Source organism: Podarcis muralis, chromosome W (assembly GCF_964188315.1).
Source record: "Podarcis muralis chromosome W, rPodMur119.hap1.1, whole genome shotgun sequence".
Taxonomy (NCBI): domain Eukaryota; kingdom Metazoa; phylum Chordata; class Lepidosauria; order Squamata; family Lacertidae; genus Podarcis; species Podarcis muralis.
The window spans coordinates 7,914,733-7,939,486 of NC_135674.1; the positions used below are offsets into that span (position 1 = coordinate 7,914,733).

General features: G+C 46.6%; 1 pseudogene; it reads right to left on the bottom strand.

Moving 5' to 3' along the window:
- Window positions 1-3,369: 3,369 nt before the first annotated feature.
- Window positions 3,370-24,754, bottom strand: part of LOC144326401 (uncharacterized) — a 129,591-nt pseudogene continuing 108,206 nt past the window's right edge.

The window sequence follows — 24,754 nt, forward strand, 5'->3', positions numbered from 1 at the left end:
AAAGAAGCATATATAACACTAATACCGAAAACTGAGTCTGAAAAGACACAACTTAAGAATTACCGACCCATATCCCTGCTTAATGTGGATTACAAAATATTTGCTGACATTTTGGCTAAAAGACTAAAAAAAGTATTAGTGGAGGAGATACACAAGGATCAAGCTGGCTTTCTCCCAGGCAGACATTTGTCTGATAATACGAGGAATATAATTAACATTTTGGAGAAGCTACAAGTGGACATCAATACCAAAGCAGTTTTAATCTTTGTGGATGCGGAGAAAGCCTTTGATAATGTTTCTTGGAGTTTCATGAAGAAAAATCTTCAGGGGATGGGGGTTGGTCAAGGATTTGAAAATGGTATAAGTGCAATTTATTCAGAACAGAAAGCGAAACTAATAGTTAATAATGTGGTGACAGAGGAATTTAAGATAGAGAAAGGGACACGACAAGGTTGCCCAATTTCCCCATTGCTCTTTATCTCGGTTCTGGAGGTTTTGTTAAATATGATTAGAAGGGACCATTTGATTAAAGGCATAAAGGTCGGAGCTAAACAATATAAGTTGAAAGCTTTTGCAGATGACTTAGTATTGACTTTAGAGGAGCCAGAATCCAGCACTAAAAGAGTGTTAGAACTGATTCAAGAATTTGGTCATGTGGCAGGATTTAAGTTAAATAAGTTAAAAACTAAAGTCCTTGAGAAAAACTTATCACCGATTGAGAAAGAGAAGTTTCAGAAAGAGACGGGTTTAACAGTGGTTAAGAAAGTGAAATACCTGGGAATTAATATGACAGCTAAAAATGGGAATTTATTTAAAGACAGTTATGAAAAATGTTGGTCAGAAGTGAAAAGGGATTTAGAAATATGGTCAAATTTGAAGCTTTCCTTGTTGGGACGAATTGCTGCGATAAAGATGAATGTATTGCCAAGAATGTTGTTTTTGTTTCAATCATTACAAATTTTGGACAAAATGGACTGTTTCAAGAAGTGGCAGAAAGATATTTCTAGATTTGTCTGGCAGGGCAAGAAGCCCAGAATAAAATTTAAAATATTAACTGATGTAAAGGAAAGAGGTGGATTTGCCCTGCCAGACCTTAAACTTTACTATGAATCAGCAGCACTTTGCTGGCTGAAAGAATGGCTGCTTCTTGAGAACACAGACATTTTGGATTTAGAAGGTTTTAATAATGTGTTTGGGTGGCATGCATATCTGTGGTACGACAAGGTTAAAGCTCATAAGGCATTTAAAAACCATATTGTCAGGAAAGCATTGTTTAATGTCTGGATAAGATACAAAGATTTACTTGAAAATAAAACCCCAAGGTGGTTGTCACCAATGGAGGCTAAGGCTCAGAAAAAGCTCAATATGGAGGCCAAGTGGCCAAAATATTGGGAAATTTTGGAACAAGAAGGAGACAAACTGAAATTGCAGAGTTTTGAGAAACTAAATGATAAAGTGCGAGACTGGCTCCACTACTATCAAATAAGAGAGGTATATAATTTAGATAAAAAAATTGGCTTCCAGGTGGAAAAATCAAAATTGGAAACAGAATTGCTAGAACCCAAAACTAAGATACTATCAAGAATGTATAATTTGCTGTTAAAATGGAACACTCAGGATGAAACGGTTAAATCTGCTATGATTAAATGGGCACAGGATGTTGGACATAACATTATGTTTGCTGACTGGGAACAGTTGTGGACCACAGGCTTGAGATTCACGGCATGTAATGCCTTAAGAGAGAATATTATGAAAATGATATACAGGTGGTACATGACACCAGTCAAGCTTGCAAAAATCTATCATTTGCCTGATAATAAATGTTGGAAATGTAAAGAGACTGATGGTACATTCTTTCACCTTTGGTGGACATGCCCAAAGATTAAGACTTTCTGGGAGATGATCTATAATGAAATGAAAAAGGTATTTAAATATACCTTCCTGAAGAAACCAGAGGCCTTTCTCTTGGGCATGGTCGGCCAATTGGTGCCAAAGAAGGATAGAAACTTTTTTATGTATGCGACAACAGCAGCAAGGATACTGATTGCAAAGTATTGGAAGACACAAGAACTACCCACACTGGAAGAGTGGGAGACTAAGGTGATAGACTACATGGAATTGGCAGAAATGACCAGCAGAATCCGAGACCTGGGAGAAGAGTTGGTGGAAGAAGATTGGAAGAAATTTAAAGACTATCTGCAGAAATACTGTAAAATTAATGAATGTTAAAATGATGTTGGATTGGAAATAAGTGGCGTTGGCAAATAAGAGTAATAAGAATATGTAAATATGGATTGATAATGGATGAAAATATATTGTTATAATAGGTTATGATAAAAAGTTAAGATAAATGAAAGAAGGCTAGGATTTGCTGAACCAACTATATAAATGGGAATACAAAAAGGGGAGGTGTGAGGAAGTCAAGAAAATAAGTAAATGAACCTACAAGCTCTGAAAACTGGATTGGTTTTTCAAATTTTTCTTTTTTTTTGTTTTTCTGGGTTTGTGTACGTATTTTTTATCTGTATTTTTTCTTAGTTTTTCTGTAATTTCTATCTTCTTTTTTCAACACTGTAATTTTTTGTTTGTAATTTTTTTAGTTCATAAATTTATAAATATCTTATTAAATATTTAGGGGAGGTGATGGCGCTCCTCCCCCCCAACTAATTTGCATAATAATAATACCCCTACCAATGCCTAACCGCCACACGAGCAAAGCTCGCCGCCAATACCCTCAGACCTGCAACCAATCCCTAATCCCCGTGAAAATGTCTGCAAGCCATATATCGTAACCAGCATCGGAAAGATGCACGCCATCCTTGCGGTAGAGGGCCTCCCTGCTAAACTGGATGCCGGGGTGGTCAATGACCCGCCCCCCCAGTGCTGCCACTCTACGTGCCACCGAGCGCTCCAGGATCTTCCTGGCTTTATTCACAGCTACAGGGTTTTTGCAATCTCTCCAAGTGCGTCTTTCAAGCAATGATGACCAGATTATTGTTAGATTAGGAAAGGTAGCCCATAACTCCCCAAAATCGTCGAAAATATTCCACATTAAGTCCACCCCCTTCCGGTAGGCTAGGTCGTTCTCACCCAGTTGGATAACCACTGCCTCCGGGGGACCTTCCAAGGCAGCTCTAGCTTTTATTGCAGGAAGGAATTCAGCCCAATGCATTCCGCGGCGTGTGATCCAGGATATTTTGACATTGTTTGGAAGTTCTAGACTGCCTCCCCAGCCCCTGGTGAAGGCTCAGATTCTGGCCCAATGGACAATGCTGTGGCCGATGATCCACAGGTGCACCACCCCAACACCTGAAAGGGAAAGGGTAAGAAAGCAGGGTCAGGGGTGATGGAGATGATGGGGGGGGATCTTTAACATGGCTTGCGGATGTACCCTCTGTATGCGTTGGACTTCCAATGACCCAGATCCATTATCCTTTCTGCCGGCAAACCCAGATGTACGGCTGTGGTGCCTGCACCAATGTGAAATGAGTGTGCGGCATACTCCTCAGCTGGAAGCCCCATAGCGGCAATTGCTTTGTGCATAACCCTCATAAATTGATGTTTTGACAGGCGGGAGCCATCTGCATGTATGAAAAAGGGGCCAGGGGTGTTTGGTCTTAAATATAAGTATCTTCTTGCGTCTTTTACAGGGCAAGGACCAGTCTTTTGGGTAGCTAGCAGGCGAATTAGCGCCCCTCTCCCAAGCTGATCGGTTTTTGAACTGCGAATTTTTAAAATCACTTCCTCCAAGAGGATCCCCCTGTTATTTGAATCCAGTTGGTCTTCACAGACCACCTCGCCTATGCGTAGGGCACCAAAGAAGGTGAATGAATAAGCTGCTGAAAATAATCTGGCCTCGTACTTAGACCAGCAGATGGCCCTGAGTTTCTTGTGTATTTGAAAGAGTATGTCGAATGTTATGGGCCTTCTGCTATCAGAGCTAGGGGGCTGAAGTCTGCGCCACCCCTCTAAAGCCTTCCGCACACCGAAGTGCGCACAAGGATCGACTGAGAACATGGCTTTGCAGAAGAATGATATTGCTGCGGATTGAATATTAAGAGTCTTAGGTGCGCCCCCCAACTCACAAAGGTGCACGAGGTATTTTAAAACCCGGGCTATCCAGCCCCTTTTTCTGACGGAATGCTGTGAAGTCTGCACACGCTTTTTTATAAGATCTTAGGGTTGAGGGGGCAACTGATGCCAATACTCCCTTTAACACTTCTCGTTCCCAAGGCTCCAGAGGTGCTCCGGAAACGGCTGAGGCAGTTGCTGCGCATCCGGCGCCAATGAGCAGAAGTGATCCATCTGGAAACAAGACAGAGCATCCGCAATGCTGTTATTAATGCCAGGTATAAATTTGGCAGACATATACATATTTAGCCGCAGGCAAGAAAGGACAAAGGACCGCAGAAGAGCAGCCACCCTGGGAGAGCACGAAGATTGCTTAGTCAAGACTGAGACCACTGCCTGGTTGTCCGTCCAAAAGCAAACCTGATGGTCTTTGAACTGTTCGGCCCATAAATGAACTGCCACTACAATGGGGAAAAATTCTAAGAAGGTTAAATCCCGCAGCATAGGCTTACCATGCCATGATGAAGGCCACCGCTGCGCGCACCACTGACCCCTGAAGTAGACGCCAAACCCCAAGGAACCTGCTGCATCTGAGTGAACCTGAAAATCGGCCTGCAATGTCATGCTATCTTGCCAAAGAGAGATGCCGTTATATTCTTCCAGAAATTCTAGCCAGACCCCGAGATCTGATTTGACTGCTTTAGAGAGACGCACCCTACGGTGTGGTGCCCGTAAGCCTGCTGACAATTTTGCCAGGCGCCCGCAAAAGGGGCGGCCTGGGGAAACCACCCGACAGGCAAAATTAAGGTGACCTAAGAGGGACTGGATCTGCTTAAGGGTAACTTTCCTTAGGGGCAATAGCTGGGTAATAAGTTCTTTCATATACTTTCAAGTATAGGGGCATATACTTTCAAGGGGGCAATAGCTGGGTAATAAGTTCTTTCATATACTTTCATATACTTTCAAGACATATACTTCTGCTTCATTGACTATGCAAAAGCCTTTGACTGTGTCGACCACAGCAAACTATGGCAAGTTCTTAAAGAAATGGGAGTGCCTGATCACCTCATCTGTCTCCAGAGAAATCTCTATGTGGGACAAGAAGCTACAGTTAGAACTGGATATGGAACAACTGATTGGTTCAAAATTGGGAAAGGAGTACGACAAGGCTGTATTTTGTCTCCCTGCTTATTTAATTTATATGCAGAATACATCATGCGAAAGGCTGGGCTGGAAGAATCCCAAGCTGGAATTAAGATTGCCGGAAGAAATATCAACAACCTCAGATATGCAGATGACACAACCTTGATGGCAGAAAGTGAGGAGGAATTAAAGAACCTTTTAATGAGGGTCAAAGAGGAGAGCGCAAAATATGGTCTGAAGCTCAACATCAAAAAACGAAGATCATGGCCACTGGTCCCATCACCTCCTGGCAAATAGAAGGGGAAGAAATGGAGGCAGTGAGAGATTTTACTTACTTGGGCGCCATGATCACTGCAGATGGTGACAGCAGCCACGAAATTAAAAGACGCCTGCTTCTTGGGAGAAGGGCAATGACAGGCCTAGACAGCATCTTGAGAAGTAGAGATGTCACCTTGCCAACAAAGGTCCGTATAGTTAAAGCCATGGTCTTCCCAGTAGTGATGTATGGAAGTGAGAGCTGGACCATAAAGAAGGCTGATCGCCGAAGAATTGATGCTTTTGAATTATGGTGCTGGAGAAGACTCTTGAGAGTCCCATGGACGGCAAGAAGATCAAATGCATCCATTCTTAAGGAAATCAGACCTGAGTGCTCACTGGAAGGACAGATCGTGAAGCTGAGGCTCCAGTACTTTGGCCACCTCATGAGAAGAGAAGACTCCCTGGAGAAGACACTGATGCTGGGAAAGATGGAGGGCACAAGGAGAAGGGGGCAACAGAGGACGAGATGGTTGGATAGCGTTTTTGAGGTTACCAGCATGAGTTTGACCAAACTGCGGGAGGTAGTGGAGGACAGAGGTGCCTGGCGTGCTCTGGTCCATGGGGTCACGAAGAGTGGGACACGACTAAACGACTAAACAACAACAACAACAAAAGTTCTTTCAGTGCGGTAAGCTTATCCTCAGGGAGGCGTGATGTTTGAGCAATTGTGTCAAGCTCAATCTCTAAGTAGGTCATGGTAGTGACCGGGCCCTCGGGTTCTTTGTTTGCCAAAGGGACGCCCAGCTCCTCGGCCAAGGACATAAAAGCTTGTAACAGGGCCACGCAATCATGTGCATTACTTGCGATGAGAATAAAGTCATCCATATAATGCCCCACCCCCTCAGAACCGGTTCTAAATTTCAGAGCCCAGTCCAGGAATGTACTAAATGTCTCGAAGGCCGCACAGGCAATCGAGCATCCCATGGGCATGGCTTTATCTATAAAATAAGCCCCTTCAAATTTAAAACCCAACCAGTGAAAATCCTCAGGGTGAACTGGAAGAAGGCAAAAAGCCGACTCAATGTTACATTTGGCCAAGGAGTTGCCCCTACCAAAACTGCGAACAAGCTTTACCGCTTGATCAAAAGATGCATATTTTACTGAGCACAGCTCCTGTGGAATTGCATCATTAACTGAGGTACCCTTTGGGTAAGAGAGGTTATGTATCATCCGGAATTCCCCAGGGGCCTTTTTGGGCACGATACCTAGTGGTGAAATTTGAAGATGATCTATGGGGGGTTCAGAAAATGGACCAGCTACCCTCCCCGCCAGGATTTCCTTTTGTCTCTTTTTCATGGCAATGTCGGGCCTATCTTTTACCGACTTTTGATTGGGGGGTTTCCGGAATTGGGTGTGAATGAAACCGGAATTCTGAAACTGCGGGAAAACCCTTCCCATAGGAGAAGGGCGGCTTTCCTATTAGGATATAAATCTAAGAGAGTTTTTAGGGGTTGTAGTTAGATGGGGGAGTAAGCTAGCATGAGGGACAAATTAGTAGCGGTTGCCTGCTGCGCCCTGGGAGGGTCCAGGAGTACCTCCGGGGGCACCTCAGTTTCCCTGATGGAGGTGACCCCTGCCGCCCCGAAAGGGCTGCTTACCCTTATAGCACGCTGTTGCTGGATGGCTACCTAAACACTTTTCACATTCGTGCAGGTACTTACAAGACAGGCGCTGGCAGGAACCCCTGTTAAAATCCCAACACTGTTTTCGGCGTTTAGTTTAAACCTTACTAGATTTAGCCGTGTCCTGCGTTTTCTTTTTGACGTAGGGACCCACGTGCTCCATCCAGTAGTTCTGGTCTTTCAGGTCCCAGCGGGTGGTCAGCAATAAAGAGGTATTTCTATGAAAGTCCTCATCATACGTTAGAGCAGCTGCCTCCCCTGCCAATTCACGGGCCCTTCTGACATGCGCCATGTAGGCCACCAGATGCATCCCACATTTGGGGTAACATGCCGAAACCACACCCATGAAGACCTGGAACCCATTAAGCCAGTTCTCAAAGGTGCGCTCCGCCCGGGGTGACCTATACCTTTTCTTCCCATAAAACCGCTTCTTCTCCCCTTTCCCCGACATATGGGCTGGTGGTAGCAATGTAAACATATCTGTGTAGTCACCATTGAGTATCTTAGTCCTTTTCCTTTTTGAAAGGTGGTTACCCAAGATGAAATCAGTAGACAAGTTAGTAGAGATTTTAACATCTTCCACTAGTGCACCGCCCTTCCATTCCAGGGTACCGTTAAAGGTTTTCCGTTGCGAATTGGCCCTTCTCTCGTGTATTCACAGAGGAACCCCAGCAATATCCTCCCCCTGCCCCCAGTAGCTCTCCATGGGGGCGTCGCTATCATAATCTGATGAAGAGGTACCTGTTTCATCCTCTGAATCAGACGGCTCGCTTCTCTTATTCTTGGAGACGTGTTTTCTCTTAGCCTTTCTCTTTCCTCCCTGGGTACTGCTGCCCTCAGGGGCTAGGTCAATGGGTGCCGGTGTTGACTGCTGAGGAGGTACCTCTTCCTCTGAGGAGGACCCTGACGCGCCCTCGGAAGGAATGGGCTGAGATGGTGAATCCTGAAATACATTAGGTATATCAGTTATCTGCTGGTTAGCATTAGAGCGGCAAGGCCTTGATGATTTGGGGCCTGCCCCTGAAATGCTGAGATCGTGTTTGAGGCCGGTTGCCTGACCCGCCGCCAGCTTGCGCCGTGCTGGAAGCAGAACCTGAAGAACCTGCACGAACCTGCTCACTGGGAAGGGTGTCCGGGATAAAGTCCTGGGAGGCCGCCACTGAAGAGGAAGTACCGGCAGCCGCTGGCCTGCATTGTAAATAAAAGGTTTCTATAGCAGAAAAGAATTGAGCTATGGCTTGAGGATTGCAAGGCATGGCAGGAGTTTGAGAACCACCTTGCCCCGCGTTTGGTGCCTGAGAATTGCCCCCGTTAGCCATCCTAAAGCAAAACTTGGCAGCAAAAGCAGATAACAATTAGGAAGCAACGCAGATCACGATGTGAACCACGAAGTGTAAAAGGAGGTAAATACACCTCAAATGCCCAGCAAACCAGGACAGAACTACGTTAACCCACCTACGAATGAGCCCAAGGAATTGTGCCATCTAATATTAAAGGTAAGTATTCAATATGGTCAACTTAATGAATTGTAGAGATTAGAATGCACCACAGAGCTATATCCCTCATACCAACTGAGTAACTAAAGATGTTAAAACCAATGCACTTTAACTATGAATTGCAGAGATAAGCACTTTCAAAATGAATTCACTCCCTTTAAATTGGATTGCAGTTTAAATATGCACTTAAAATTTGAATTGCAGGGCCTTGGGAATTGTAGAGATCAGTTTGCACCACCAAGCAAGATCCCCTGTACCGACAGAGCAGCTAAAATTGTCCAATCCAATGTGCTTTAAAGCCGCAATGAATTATTGATGAAGCCTTTAAACTTGAGCAATATGAACTGAGCTTTATAATTTGGGCAGTCTTATAAAAGCAGCAGGGGAATAACGATCAGCTGCTAAGTGCAGCACCTATAATTGCCCCTTATACGTGCTGCATAAATTAAAACCAACTGAAAGCAGCTTAAATGCAGTAATTGTCTCTCAAAGCGAAGCTTATTACAGGACAGCTGTACTGAATAGGCCTATTCAATAAACAGCACAGCTACGAAAGCCACACACAAAGTAACAGCTGGTGGCAACAGAAGCTATAAGGGGGAAATGCTAGCGACTCTGGAAGGTGTAGCAGCAATCCGTACAAAATAACACTAGTGAGGACACAATGTAGCCCTTAAGGATATGGGGAAAATAAACTGCAGGCAGAGTGTTGCCTCACCTATAATGGCCGCTGTAGAGCGACCACGTGGTCTGCCTAAAATGGCGGCCGAGTGTGGCTGTAGCCACGGCAACCACTAATGCTTAGCTCCGCACAGAGCCCAGAGAGCAACCAAGGCAGGCTGAAGACAATTAATAAAAGACGCTTGCCACTCCAAGCCGAGCCCAGCGTGTATGAAAGCGCCTAGTACTAAGCCGGGAGGCCATGTGGTTCCCACAGCTCTGGAAAGAAAATCCGGCAGCTCTTTAGAAAAGCGGGAGCCCCCCCAGCCGATGTCGCCCGCCCGGTGGGCTAAAATAGCAAAAAAAAGGCGGAAAGCCGCACTCCGTTACACTAAGCTCCTCCGCACCCTCCGGTGCGCGCCGGAACGCTTATTTAAAGTAGCTCGGTCCCATAGCGTCTGGAAACCCCCCCCCCACCCGCTGGTTATTATTGCGTTAAGATCAAACCTGCCGTGAGCGCTGCAGCGGCCCACACTCGAAGATCCGCCCCTAAGGTCTCTGTGACCGGGTGGCGAAGTCGCGGGCTGGTTCCGGGGTGCCCCCGACACAGTTGCAAGCTGCGAATAAAGGTGCCGCGGCAGAGGCTCTATGCCGTGCGAAGACAAGCCGCGGTGGTGCCCTGGAGACGGACGATGTTGCGCGCAGGGAGCCTCAGGGGCCTGACAAGGTTATCCGTGGCTATGTGGGTCCGTTTGACTATCGGCGGCTATGTAGGTCGCGAGGAGGCAAAGCCCTTGTTGAAGCCAAGCGAGAGAGCCCCTGAAGAGAAACACGGCCCCTTTGGTAACCAGGAGAACGGCACGCCACGAGAGAGAGAGCCGGCAGGCTTGTGAGCAGTTCTCGTGGAGAGAACAAGGAAACCTGCAAAATACAAGAAAAATAACTAACAGCAGCAAACAAAAGAGCGAAGAAAACCAGGAGGACTACAGAGATAAACCGCAGCTGCTGCTAGGACAAAAAGGGGAGATCCCGGGGCCGCGCCGACCTTAAGTGACCCAGGCCACGCCCCCCGGGCCAGGAGATTGGCTGGCCCTGGGGCTGACACAGCCTGAGGATTTGCCAGCCCCGCGCAGATGTTGGGGGCGTGAGCCCGCAACTCCACCCCCTCCTTAAGTCAGGAGTGGATTTTACTTCCAGCACAGGCTTGCTGGGAACTTCCATTTGTATATTGCTTTTGCTATTCTGCTGTTTGCTGGACACGAAGGGAAGCAGACATGTTTTTCCTTTGTTCCTGAACTATGCTGAATAAATGCCTGTAAATAATGCTTACACATGTTTCTGTCTGCCACTTCCGTTGTGAGAAGTTATTCATTCTGCTGACTGGAGCGTGCCAAGTCCCTAAAGGTATCTGGGGCTTGTGTCGCTGTTTGATGCTGTTCCGAGGACTGGAGATCGCCCGGCTGCCGGATGGTGGCTGGAGCCAGCTGGGGGCCTGCCAAATGGGGGTCTCCCCAACAGGATCCCAACAGTCGGGACCTCCGATGCTGCTTGCTGCCATGGCGTTAGCCATGTTGCATTGCAGGAAGTCCCAAGGCATAAATCCACGAACATTAATTAAATCTGGGGACATTTCAGGGACAAATTTCTGCCGGGGACAGATTGCTGAATCTGGGGACTGTCCCTGGCAACCGGGTATGCCTGGTAAGCCTACTTCTGGCCTTACCTGAGCAGCAAGCGCAGCTTGTCCTGGGTCACCGTGGATCCCTTCAGCTGCCATCAAGCTTCCAGGCGTGGATCTGTTGTCCTGACCTGAATACAAAAGAAGTGATTTTACATCTCCATTCCAACACGAAACGAAAGCCCAGAGCCTGGCTTCATGCTCCCCCTCATCTGGAATATGGTCACTTCCAGCCCCCTCCCAGCCCAAGGATTTCCTTGTAGAGGACTGCTTGTATGACAGAGGTTTTCTGTGGAGTGCTGCCTCCTTCTGTTGGTGCAAGCTGTTTCTCTAGCAGAAAAATGCTTCCTGGTAGATTGGAAGTGGCCATACCTCTTTCCCCAACCCATTCCATATCCATATGCATCCCGACCCCAACTCTAAGGATTTGCCATCTGGCCTAACTCTACATACCAGCCTATTCACATAAGCCGACCAGTCCCCTGCAGCGTACACCCTCCTACTCAAAACCAAGTCAGCTCACCGCCATAAACTGGGGATCTTTCTCCTGCTTCACTTCTGAGCTATTTCATGGCAGGCTGGATTAAAGTCAGCTCACATTTCTGGGGAGGCTGTTTTCATCCACAGAGTTTGTTCTATGAGACACATGAGCCAAATAGCCGAGGAGACAGTTTTTTAGCTGCCTGTCATTCATACACTTTAAAATGAAAGGATTTCAGGGGCAGATGCTCTTTTTCTGCATGGAGGGTGGGGGTTCCCAAAGGAGCACTATTCAGACCTGCATTAATGGCCTATGAGAAATGGGCTCGTAGCCGTGTGACAACTGCACATCATGCTGATGTGTTTAAAGGCTGATGTTTCTTTGTTTTTTAATGTATTTTTATTAAAGATTTTCTTGATTTACAAAGGTGTGTGCAATGTCTTGCATATTTTTTTCCCATGTAGCATTTTTTTTAAAACAAATCATTTTCATTTGTTGAGACATTAGGAAGAATAGGGGGAAAGAGGTGGAGGGGGGAAAGATGAGTGCGTCAGGAATCAAGCCTTTATCAGGAGAAACTGGCAACTCTCCCAGGCACCCGGCTTGATCTCCTGTTGACCTCCCTGTCTGCATTCCCCAGCAAGATCCAGGCAGAGGTCGCGATAGGCGATCCTTCTCATCGTGAGAAGGACACACCCCTCTTTCTGCCCCCCCAGGCAGGGGAAAGAGATAGACAGAAAACGTATTTACATGCCTTTATTTCTGTCTTTGCAGCGTTACAAAAAACATGACTGCTCTCTTCAAATTCCGGCAGTCGAGAGTGAAACTCCTCCTGTACTTCCTGTACAGCTCATATTACACTCTGAGCTAATTCCGGTGCTTCGCACTGTGAATAGACTGTCCCTCTGTTTCCCACGGAACAGTCCCAACATTCCCATTATGTTTTGCTTTCAAGCTACCAGCAGCTCGCGGGTGCATTGCTTCTATATCGTAACATACTCCCCCATATGAATCAATGTGCGCTGCGAGCAAAGCGTGATCCAGAGAAGAAAACAAACAGTTGTTATACATATAACACTCCCCTGTTGTTTCAGTTCCACCCTTGGAACTACCCGCCACTGGTTTCCCCAGTGTACCTCTCTGGTTGTCTGACTTCCAAGGAATGAGTGCATCTGCATTACCTTGGCTAGGGAATGTAGTGTTGCGCTTAGCAACTCTCTGTTGTGTCTTTGTCTCTGACTTAGACACAGCTTCAACCTGTCTTGAGTTGTCAACAATAGTAACACATGCAACAGCTGAGTTAGCAAACTCTTTTGAATACCTCTTGGGTGGTACACCCTTTGTAACTCTCTCAGACCTACGTATGAGGTGCTGATCCTCTCTGCTCACTGGTTCAGTTTCAGGACTCTTTGGAGAACCAGTTCCAATAGTAAACAGTGGTTCATCCTTCACTTGTGAAGGTCTAGCCATTGTGTGAGATTTCCTCTCAATGACTGTGTCAACTGAGCTCTTTGAGCTATTACTGTCACTCTCAGTACCACTGTTGTCAGAGCTGCCCGAGGTCCCAGCTCACAAAGGACCAACGCCAGTTCGTTGTTATATACAAAAGTCTTTATTGAAGTTCAGTTTCGCTTTCACAGCCGCAGCGCGCAGCTCTACGTCTCAAACTCTAGACCGCTGAAGCTCCGTCTGAATCTCCTCCCCCCAGACACCAGTTTAAGACTCTAGCCTTGCTCCACCTCTTCCTTTGCTCTTTCCTCCTCTGGTTCCGCCTGTCCGCTGGGGTCTTGCCCTTCCTAGACTCTTCTGACGCTGAGTCCCCTGATTCTTCCCCCTGCCTCCAGCGGGCTTTAGGACCTGGTTCCCAATCCGGGTTTTCTGCTGTCCTGCGCGTCTGTACATCCGAACTTGGCGCGCGCGCCCAGCCGGCAACCTTCCTCCTGACCGTTACACTGCTCCTGTCACTGCTTCCCCCTTCGGGGAGGCTAGCTGGACCTGACCTCCCCTCCGTTCCCCCACTCTCCGATAGAGGCGTGGTCAGCCCTGACTCATCTTCTCTCCCTGCTGGAGGAGACGCTGGCCCTGACACATGGGACTCTTCCCCCCCACTACGCTCTGGTGGGGAAGCTGGTCCTGATCTCCCGCTGCTGCTTTGGGAGTCCCCGCTGGCCCCTTGTTTCTGGTGCGTCCCCCCTGGGACCCCCCTTGCCCTGACCATCGGCGCCCCCTTCTGGGAATCTTCTGATTCGCTGGAGAAGCTCATGGAATCTCTCGGGTCACTGTCATACTCCCCTACGCTGCCCTCAGATTCTTCCCCTTCGCTCTCCATTTCCTCTCTCCCCTGTGCCTCTGCTCCTGAGCCCCTGACAACTGTAATCAGTAAAATCATCATCTGAATTGTCCTCAGTGGGAAATGTCAGGAAAAAGCAGCAATGCAAAAGCAAGCTGCAGGTGTCTGGAATGCAAAACACAATGTTGATGTCTGGGACTGTACTATTGGAAAAAGGGGGCAGTCTATTCAGTGTACTGAGCACTGGATGTTAGCTCAGAGTGTAATCTGACCTGTACTGGAAGTACAGGGGTGGAGTCAGGGTGGTCTTCTGCTGGAGACTGGAGGGTACAGACATGTTTCTCTGTACTGCTGGAATGACAGAAATAAAGAGATGTAAATAGATTTCTGTCTGTCTCTTTTCCCCTCCCTGAGGGAAGCAGGGAAGAGGGAGGAGGGTGTGTCCCTCTCACGTTGAGTGGGATCGCCGATTTGTGACCTTGCCTGTAACCTGCCGGGAGACGCAGACGGGAAGGTCATCAAGGATCTCGAGCCGAATGCCTGGTGTGAGGCCAGTTACCTCTGACTGCGGCTGAGAATCCTGACAGGAAATGTGTGAACAATTACTCTCTCCTGTTCAGGAGCACTCTCTAGAAATTCCGTGAGAATCACCTGACCAGATTCAGACAAAATGACTCTGTAGAGACCCTTTTCATAACCCACAAAAATGCCTCTGGCATTCTTTATTCCACCTGGAGCTTCAGATTTCACATGAGACCCAAAAACCTTAAAATGGGCAACAGAAGGTTTTCTATGGAACAGCTTCTCAAAAGGAGAACTTCCCAAATTTTTTGAAACCTTTCTCATCCAAGTGTAACAATAACACATTATCGACTCCGCCCAAAACTCATGTGGCAAATGTGAACTCAGCAATTGCGCCTTCATCCCATTTTGCAATTCTCTGTTCACTTTTACACAAATACTTTTGTTCCATGCTTCTGCAGAAACAGCAGTCTTGTGCCTTATCCCTTTCTTATCCAGGAAATCCTGAAAATCCTGTAAAAGAAAAACTGGCTTTTCATCTGTGAAAAGACAATCAATGTTAGCATCATGAACATTTTCAACCTTGTCACAAGACTCTTTAAACCTTTCTAAGGCTTCTTTTGGTTTCTGCAATATATATATCCACACATAATGAGAGAAATAATCCACACACACAAGATAATATCTTGCATTGCCTCTAGATGGTGCTAGAGGACCAATCACATCAGCATACATTCGCTGAAATGCCCTGTCAACTTTGGTCGCCTTCTGGACGTCCTTCGTCATACCTGCAAGAGAAATCATGTTAGATTCAGATGCATTACAATTTATGCAATCACTTTGATCAAAAGTCAACAAATACAGTCCATCTTTCTCTCTGGCAGAAAGATACATTCATTTGTTGAGACATTAGGAAGAATAGGGGGAAAGAGGTGGAGGGGGGAAAGATGAGTGCGTCAGGAATCAAGCCTTTATCAGGAGAAACTGGCAACTCTCCCAGGCACCCGGCTTGATCTCCTGTTGACCTCCCTGTCTGCATTCCCCAGCAAGATCCAGGCAGAGGTCGCGATAGGCGATCCTTCTCATCGTGAGAAGGACACACCCCTCTTTCTGCCCCCCCGGGCAGGGGAAAGAGATAGACAGAAAACGTATTTACATGCCTTTATTTCTGTCTTTGCAGCGTTACAAAAAACATGACTGCTCTCTTCAAATTCCGGCAGTTGAGAGTGAAACTCCTCCTGTACAGCTCATATTACACTCTGAGCTAATTCCGGTGCTTCGCACTGTGAATAGACTGTCCCTCTGTTTCCCACGGAACAGTCCCAACATTCCCATTATGTTTTGCTTTCAAGCTACCAGCAGCTCGCGGGTGCATTGCTTCTATATCGTAACATACTCCCCCATATGAATCAATGTGCGCTTTCTCTGGCAGAAAGATACAGCTCTCCATCTTTGAAGATTTTGCAGCTTTCTCTATCATAGGACAAAGTCAGTCCTTTCTTTGTGATCTGCAAAACACTCAGCAGATTGAACTTCAAATCAGGAACCAAATACACATTTTTTATAGTCAAGTTCAGACTCTCAAGATACACAGTTCCAAACCCAGTCGCTTCCAGCTCCTGGCCATTGGCCTGTTTCACAGTGAAGCTTTGCTTCTTAAACATTGAGAACAGATCTCTGTGCGACGTCATGTGTTGCGTGCATCCCGTGTCAAGAACAAAAGTGTTCTCCGTTGGAAATGCGGCTTTTGTTGACAGCAATGCATTTGCAGGTTTCATCTGGGACTTGATACGACTTTTGCTTGACGCCTCAGGCTTTGCAGAGCTCCCCTTAGCTCCTTTCTGCTGACGTGGCCTCTTACAGTTCGGCTGAAGATGCCCAGGTTGGCCACAATTGAAACAACAACGTTCAAAGCAACAGCCTGTTCTTCACTTGCAGTAGCAGTGGGGGTGTCAGAACTCCGAGCTTCTCTCCCCCTGTCTTTGACATCTATTGCTGCAAGGCGATCTCTCTCATTGAGAACCACGGCACAAATTCTTTCCACCGTAAGATCTGCGGCAGGTAGAGAACCCAGCTGACTTGCAACGGTTTTGTAAGTCTGATTAAGGCTGTTGATAATCATGAAGCAGAATATCTCTTCCTGTAGAGGAAAATTCCGTTGCTCCATCTGCTGGCGTAAGAATTTCATCTCTGTCAGATGCGCTTGTACATCTCCATCAGGCGCTAGCCTTAGATTGGTCAGCTTTTCAAAATGCAGCAACGCTGAAGAACCAGCATCTCTTTGATGTATTCTACGCAGCGTTTGCCAAATCTCACGCGCATATTCCAAATCCTGAATATGCACGAGTTGATCATCTGAGATACACAGAATTATGGCCGTCCTGGCTCTCACATTCTGTGAATTCCAACCTGGCGTTGGTGCAGCAGGGATGGGGTTATCAATCACCCCAAAAATCCTCTGATTCTGAAGCAGGGCTTTCATCTTTACAGACCATGAGGAATAATTGTCATTAGTCAGTGGAGGTGGGTAAGGTAAGCCTCCCCCCTTCTTGGTATCCATTTTGAATCCAAGCCTCAGCTCTCACTCTTGAGCCTGTAAAATCCAAGAGTCTATTGGCTGTTCACTGCGTAGCGCTTGCAGCTAAACGCAGGCTGTTTTGAAAGTCCCTCCAAGAGCAATGAGATAGCAGACAAAACAAACGCTGTTTTTTTCAGTGTTTTTCCAGCCTCTGACTGTGCCAGCCTCACTTCCGTGTTGGCTAGTAACTTTCCACTTTACTGAGGTTTCGTTGCTTAGCAACTGGACATTCCAGGCCTGAGCAGCAAACCCTTATCAATCCCAGGAATGTGAAGTATGCAGGCTGTTTCTCCGTGCTGTTTTTATCCAAAAGCAGCTTTTGTGAACCAGAGAAAAATCTATCTGCGTTCACTCTTTTAGCCCATAATTCAGCATACCTTTGGAGTTCCGTTGCTCCTGGCTTATCAGCAAAATCGTCTGCTTCGGTGCTCAGCCGTCCTTTGTAGCTTCCATCCGCACGCTACCATATCTTCCTTTATCTCCTTGCAGAGGATGAAGTACGATCCATCAACCTCTTCTGCTGCATGCATGGATCAAAACCATCGGCCCCTTGCTACCAGATGTCAGGAATCAAGCCTTTATCAGGAGAAACTGGCAACTCTCCCAGGCACCCGGCTTGATCTCCTGTTGACCTCCCTGTCTGCATTCCCCAGCAAGATCCAGGCAGAGGTCGCGATAGGCGATCCTTCTCATCGTGAGAAGGACACACCCCTCTTTCTGCCCCCCCCGGGCAGGGGAAAGAGATAGACAGAAAACGTATTTACATGCCTTTATTTCTGTCTTTGCAGCGTTACAAAAAACATGACTGCTCTCTTCAAATTTCGGCAGTCGAGAGTGAAACTCCTCCTGTACTTCCTGTACAGCTCATATTACATTCTGAGCTAATTCCGGTGCTTCGCACTGTGAATAGACTGTCCCTCTGTTTCCCACGGAACAGTCCCAACATTCCCATTATGTTTTGCTTTCAAGCTACCAGCAGCTCGCGGGTGCATTGCTTCTATATCGTAACAGAGTGGGGGGGTGTCAGGTGGTGATGTTTCTATTTTACTTAATATATGTGGGGTTTTGTGTCAGTGTTGCTTGTGCGGGTTCTCTGCTGTTCGCTTGTGTTCCTTTGGTGGTGAGAGAGGTTGGGGTTGGCCTAGGGTGTGGCTGTTCATTTGTGGTGGTCTTTGTTTTCATGTGTGAGTGGGGTGGGTGGGTGTTTTGGATCAGGTTAGCCATATTGATTTGTATGCTGTTGGTGGATTTTTGTCATTGTCTTGTTGAGCTGTGTATGTGATAAAGGGGAGCCATACCAGGGTGAAGGCATCTTCTTCTATTTGTCCGGGTGTCAGTTTCAGTTTATTGGTCAATTTTTCTAGTAAGGTTGTTTCCCATACTATTTGGTACCATTGGTCTATGTTTATTCCTGACAGGTCTCTCCAGTGTCTGGTTATGATGTTTCTGGCTGCTGAGAGTAGGTGGGTTATGAGTTCTTTGTGGTGTAAGTGGGCATTGTTGTCTTGGAAGATGTTTAGTAGGGCCATTTCTGGGGTGATTTCTAATAACTTGCTTGGTTATTTTACATATTTCTCGTATGACTGTTGTCCAGAATAGTTGGATTTTGGGACACTCCCACCACATGTGGAGGTATGTGTCTGTGGAGGTGCACCCTCTCCAGCATTTTGGTGAGGTTCCTGGGTGTATTAGCGCTAGTTTTCTTGGTGTTAGGTACCACCTGTAGGTGATTTTCAGAGTGAGTTCTTTTCTTTTTGTTGATATGGATTTAAAGGGGGGTTTAGACCACATTCTGGTCCATTGAGTGGGGTTAATCTCATAGCCTATGTCATCCTCCCATTGTTTTTTGATTGTGTCTAGGGAGTTTGTGGGATTTTGTAGTAGCATTTTGTATATTGCGGATACCATCTCTTTACCGTGTCCCTTTGTTGTTAGGAGGTTTTCGTAGGTTGTCAGGGGCCTAGTTCCTGCTGATTTTACTACTGGATTGTTTAAGAGGGCATGTAATTGGTGATGTGTTAACCAGGACATTTGGGTGTCTTCTAGTTTGTCTTGAATTTCTTGTGTTGACAAAGGTTTGTTATTTTCATAGAAGTATATTAGATGGCATAAGCCTTTGGTTTGCCAGGTTTTTATCTGGAGGTTTTGTGCTGTGTGATGTAATAATGGGTGGTACACCAGGGGAATTAGTGGGGATGGGGTTGGGGATAGTTTGCCTATTTCTGTTTTCCATGCTTTGAGCATGGTCTGTGTGTACCTGTTAAGTGTTGTGGGAATTTTCCTTAGTTTGTTTGGGAGGAGTGGGTATGCTGTGGTGCGGGTATTTTCAATTGTGTGCCTTTCTAGGTGTATCCATTGTTTTGTCTCATCTTCTAGTATATATGGGATTATATGGCATATTTGGTTGGCACTGTAATATGCTTCTATGTTGGGGATTCCTCATCCTCCTTCTGAGGTGGGGAGGTGCAGGCATTTGGGGCTTATTCTTGGTTTTTTGTGTGAGAAGATAAAGGAGTGTAGGTTTCTCTGCTATCTGTGGAGTTGGGTTTGGGGAGTCCAGATTGGGAGGGTTTGGAATAGGTAGGTTAGTTTTGGGAGGGTGATCGTTTTGATCATGACTATTTTGTCTGAGAGGGTGAAGTTCATGTTGTTCCATCCTTTTAGGTCTTTGTTTATTTGTCGCCACAGGGGCTTGTAGTTGTGGAGGTATAACTTATTGAGGTTTCTGGTTATTTGTACCCCTAGGTATCTGAACTTGGTGTGGCAAAGTTTTATCTTGGTGACATTAGTGAATTATTTTTGGTTGCAAGGAGGGCTTTTGAAGCACATAGCTTCTGACTTTGCAAAATTTACCTGTAGACCCGACACCATTGCAAATGTGTTGAGTTCTCTGGTTAGGGAGGTTGCTGTGTTTATGGGGTCTGGTGTTGTGACCATTAGGCCATCTGCAAAGAACCCTAATTTGTAGGTTCTGCCTTTTATTTCCACTCCCTTGAAGACTGTGGCTGCTCGGAATCCGATTGTTAAGGGTTCCAGAGCCAGGATAAATAAGAAGGGAGACAATGGGCATCCTTGTTTCGTGCCTCTTTGGATTGCTATAGTGTTAGAGTCCATATTGTTAGTTCTGCATTTTTTTGAGGCTTTGGAGTATATTTGTAGGAAGTTGGGGCCAAATTTCATGCTAGTTAGTACTGCTAATAGGTGTTTCCATTCTAAGCAATCAAAGGCTTTGAGGATGTCTAGGGACATAATTGTCAGTGGGAGTTTAGTTGCCTTACTGTGTTCGATCAGGTTCAGTAGTTTCCTGATGGGGTCTGTTATATTGCGGCCAGGGACAAAGCCGGTCTGGTCTGGGGCTATTAACTTGCATAAGAAAAATTTTAGGCGGTTGGCCAAGATTGATGTGAATATCTTGTAGTCTTGGTTTATTAATGAGATTAGGCAGTATGATTCTACTTTGAGGCTGTCTTTCAGTGGTTTTGGGATGGAGACTATTTTGGAGTGGGTCCAAGTTTTGGGGATGGCCCCCCCTTCATTATGTCATTGAATAGGCGGTTCATGTAGGGCATCAAGGGTTCTTTGAATTTCCTATAGAATTCTGCTGTGAAGCTATCTGGGCCTGGGTCTTCTTGTGGTTTCAGGTTTTTGAGGACCGTATCTATTTCCTCTGGGGTGATAGGGCTGTCCATGAATTCCTGTTCCTCATCAGTTAAGGTAGGCATGGTCAGTCCTGCTAGGAATTTTCTGATTTCCTCCTCTGGTGGATTATGAGAGGTGTATAGGTTGGAGTAGAATTCTGCAAATTCTGAGGTTATTTCTTTGGGGGAGAATGTTATGTTGCCATCTTTTTTGGTGATGCAGTGTATTCTTGTTTTGAGTGCTTTTTTCCTACATCTGTTTGCTAATCGTCTGGAGTTTTCCCCTCCATATTCATAGAAGCGTTGTTTAGAGTATAGAATGCTTATCATTGTTTTGTTGATTCCTAGGGAGTCTAGTTCTCTCCTTTTTTTGTTCTATAAGTTGAAGGAGTTTTTTAGATCCTGTTTGCTTGTAGCGTGATGAGAGGGCCGTGATGTCTTGTTCTATTTTGTTAATTTTTGAGGAGGTTTGTTTTTTAAGGAATGCTTTCTCTTTTATGCAAGCTCCTCTGGTGACTGCTTTCATTGCGTCCCATAGGAGGGGGGTTGTTATACTGTCTACATCATTTTCCTTGAAGTAGTTTTGTAGAGTTTTTGTGAGACTCTCTCTAATTTGTTTGTTTGTAGTTAGGATGGGGCTGAAGGACCATGATGGGGTGATTTGTGTTCCCTCTCCTATTTTAATGGTAACTTCTACTGGGGCATGATCTGTGATTTTAATGTTACCTATGTTTGTTGATTCTGGGGATCAGACCCTGTGTGAGCAGAATGCTGTCCAGTCTGGACGTTGTACCATGGCGTCCAGATTGGAATGTATGGCTGGTGTCTCCCGGGTTTTGCTCACCCCAAATGTCGTAGAGACCCCTGTTTTTTTATCATTTTTAGTAACTTGTAAGAGTCCCTAGTTGTTGGGGGTTTCCTTCGAAGGAAGGTTGCCCATGGGGTTGTAGGGTGAATGTTTTTCAGGGATATGCCTTTCATATTTAGATTGAGGTCACCTCCCAGGATTGCTTCCCCTTCAGAGAAGGAGAGGAACTTGTTTAGTGTCTTCTGGAAGAATTCTAGTTGTTTCGAGTTCGGGGCATATATGGAGCCAATTATCGGTTTAATTTTGCCATCTAGTGTCCCTTTAGTGAAAATGAATCTGCCTTTTTTGTCCTTTAGGACTGTTGTGGCAGTGAAGTTCAGGTCTCTACTGAGTATTATAGCTACGCCGTGGGCTTTCCCTGAGCCTCATGCAGCCCACTGTTGACTGAAGTGGGGGTCACTCAGGAGTTTGGTCCCTTTGGGTGGGTTGTGTATTTCTTGTAGGAAGGTGATGTGCGGTTTCATGGTGTTTATGTATGAGGTGATGCGTTTTCTGTTGATGGGGTTTCCCAACCCCCTCACATTTAATATAATTGCTTTTAAGTTAGCCATCTTGTTTATCTTTTATGTGGGGCGATTCCCTGCCAACCTGTCCGGGTTGTCCTGTGTGCTGGTCCCGTGGGTTACCCGAGAGGTGAGGTCCAAGTCCAGTCCGTGATCAAAGGTGCAACATGGAGGCAGTCTGTAGTAGCTGAAGCTGGGTGCAGGGCAGGGAATCAGGTGAAGTCAGGAGCAGGCATGCAAGCAGGGAGCCAGGGCGGGTCAGGAGCTCAGGCAGGAAAGCAGGACAGGGTTCAGGCAGGAACTAGCAACCAACAACGTTGCTCCCGCAACTTGGGGCTGGCCGGCTTTTATCTGCCCCAAGGCATAGGGTGGCCCTGACTTCAAGATGGCGCTGGGGGTAAGACGCGCCTGTTAGAGCTCCTCAATTAGAGGAGGCTCCTACTCATTTTAACTTTTAGCTTTTCAACTTTTTAATCTTTTAACCCTCTTCTTATCAAAAGTTTGGCAACCTGGGGTTTTATATCAGAGAACCTGTGAAGTTGGCGCTGTAAATTAGATCTAACGAAGTCGAACAGCTGAACAGCCGCCGCCCAGCCTATTTCAAGGACTCGTAACTCTAAACAATTTAATTAATCTTCTGAACTTTTTCCGAACTGACTCTGACTCAGGTTTTGACTCAGCGTTTTAAATGAACTAAGGGAGGTGAAGCTGTGTTGCTTGAGTGTTTGTGCTTGCCTCTGCCCTCCTGGCTTGTGGGTCCAACTGTGCCGTGTGCCTGCTCTGTCTTCCCAGTCTTCCCAGTTGTGGGTCCGGCTGTCCTACATGTGACGGAGACCTGGGTGCGCGAAACAGAAACAGTTACCTTACGAGAGATGGCGCCCCTGGGTTTCTCCGTCCTCCACCAGTGTAGGAGGACACTCCACCAGCCCACCAGACTGTGGGCTGGGGAGAAGGGGTGGCATTATTAATCCGGGAAGATTGTTCTTTCAGGGCTCTACCATCGCCATCGATCCCTGGCATTGAATGTGTTGGCCTAGTGTGGGGCTCCGAGGTGAGCTTGGCTGTCTGGCTGGTGTACCGGCCACCTAGCGCACCAGCAGCCACCCTGTCAGGCCTACTGGAGGCAGTGGCCGGCTGGGCCTTGGAGTTCCCTAACCTATTGGTATTGGGGGACTTCAACATCCATGCTGATGCCACTCGCTCCTCACAGGCTCTGGACCTGGCGTCTTCCATGGCGACACTAGGGCTCTCCCAGTTTGTTTTGGGCCCCACACATCAAGCAGACCACACGCTGGATTTGATCTTTGGCGTAGGTATAGATGTGATCATGTCTCCTTTGATGAAGGTGCCATGGTCTGATCACTATGCTCTGAAAGCCAGGATTGACTTTCCACCCCCAACCAGCTTAGGTGGCGAGCCGATTTGGACTCGCCCGCAGAGGCTGATGGACCCTGATAGAGTCCGTCAAGCCTTGCGGGACCTTGCTCCCCCTGGCGACTCATTGACTGAGCTTGTTGAGGGCTGGAATATCCAGCTCCTGGCAGCCATCGATGAGATCGCACCTAAGCGCCCTCTGCGACCCCGCAGAAACCGGGCTCCCTGGTTTACTGAGGAGCTCCGGGAAATGAAGCGGGACCTCAGACGGCTAGAGCGAGTAAGGCAGGGTGTCCGCGACGGAGCCTCAAGCACATCTTATAGGGTTTTTATGAAAACCTACGAGATGGCAGTGAAGGCTGCTAAAAAGTCTTACTTCTCGGTGTGAAGGGCCATGTACAGGGACAGGCCACCCCCCCCCTGTCATTTGCGATAGGGGATGATCAGTGAGGCGGTGTGAAGCGTCTTTGTGACGCCAATGTCGGGTATAGGGTTCATAAGCAATGTTTCCAATGTTATTAGCAACATCTTTGGTGTGTTGGGGCGAGGATGTGGGTGTTGGTACTCTCTGGCACCACCATTGTGCTGGTTGGGTATCAGATTTTAGCCTGTTTGTGGGTTGTGTTATTAAGGTTGGAGGAGTTGTTTTTCCTTAGTATGGGGTAGGGGGATGCTGAAGGTGTGGGTTATGGGTTGTTAGGTGATGGGGAATGTGGTTTGATGTCGTCTGGACTGGTGTTGGGGTGGGTATTTCTGTGGAGGTGCAGGGCTGCGGGGGGAATGTTGATGGTGTTAACTATATCTATGGTCGGGGGGGGAGGGGAGAGGGGGGAAAGTGGGGAGAGAATCACCAGTCCTTCAGTTTGTGGTTTTTTCCGGTTGCTTCATTCAGCTGGGGTTGTTGTTGTAGGGTTGTCCATCTGCGATGAGTTGGTTTGGTTAATCTTGGTCTGGTTTCTTGTGTCATATGGCTGGCGGGACGATTCTGTGTGTGGTGCTTGACTGTATTGGTTTGCATTGTCGTGTCGCTTCTGTTGTTTCTTTTTCTTCTTTACTGTTGTCCAATTATTTGATGTTATTTCGTCATTTGGGATTGGGATGTAAACTGATCTTCTCCAATCCTCTGGCCACTGCTGAGTTTTCCAAACTTGCTGGCATATTGAGTGTAGCACCTTAACAGCATCATCTTTAAAAAATTTAGATAGTTCAGCTGGAATACCATCGCTTCCACTGGCCTTGTTATTTGCAGTGCTTTCTAAGGCCCATTTGACTTCACTCTCCAGGATGTCTGGCTCAAGGTCAGCAACCACACTATCTGGGGTGTACGAGACATCCATATCTTTCTGGTATAATTCCTCTGTGTATTCTTGCCACCTCTTTTTGATGTCTTCTGCTTCTGTTAGGTCCTTACCACTTTTGTCCTTTATTATGGTAATCTTTGTACGAAATGTTCCTTTCATATCTCCAATTTTCTTGAACAGATCTCTGGTTCTTCCCATTCTGTTGTTTTCC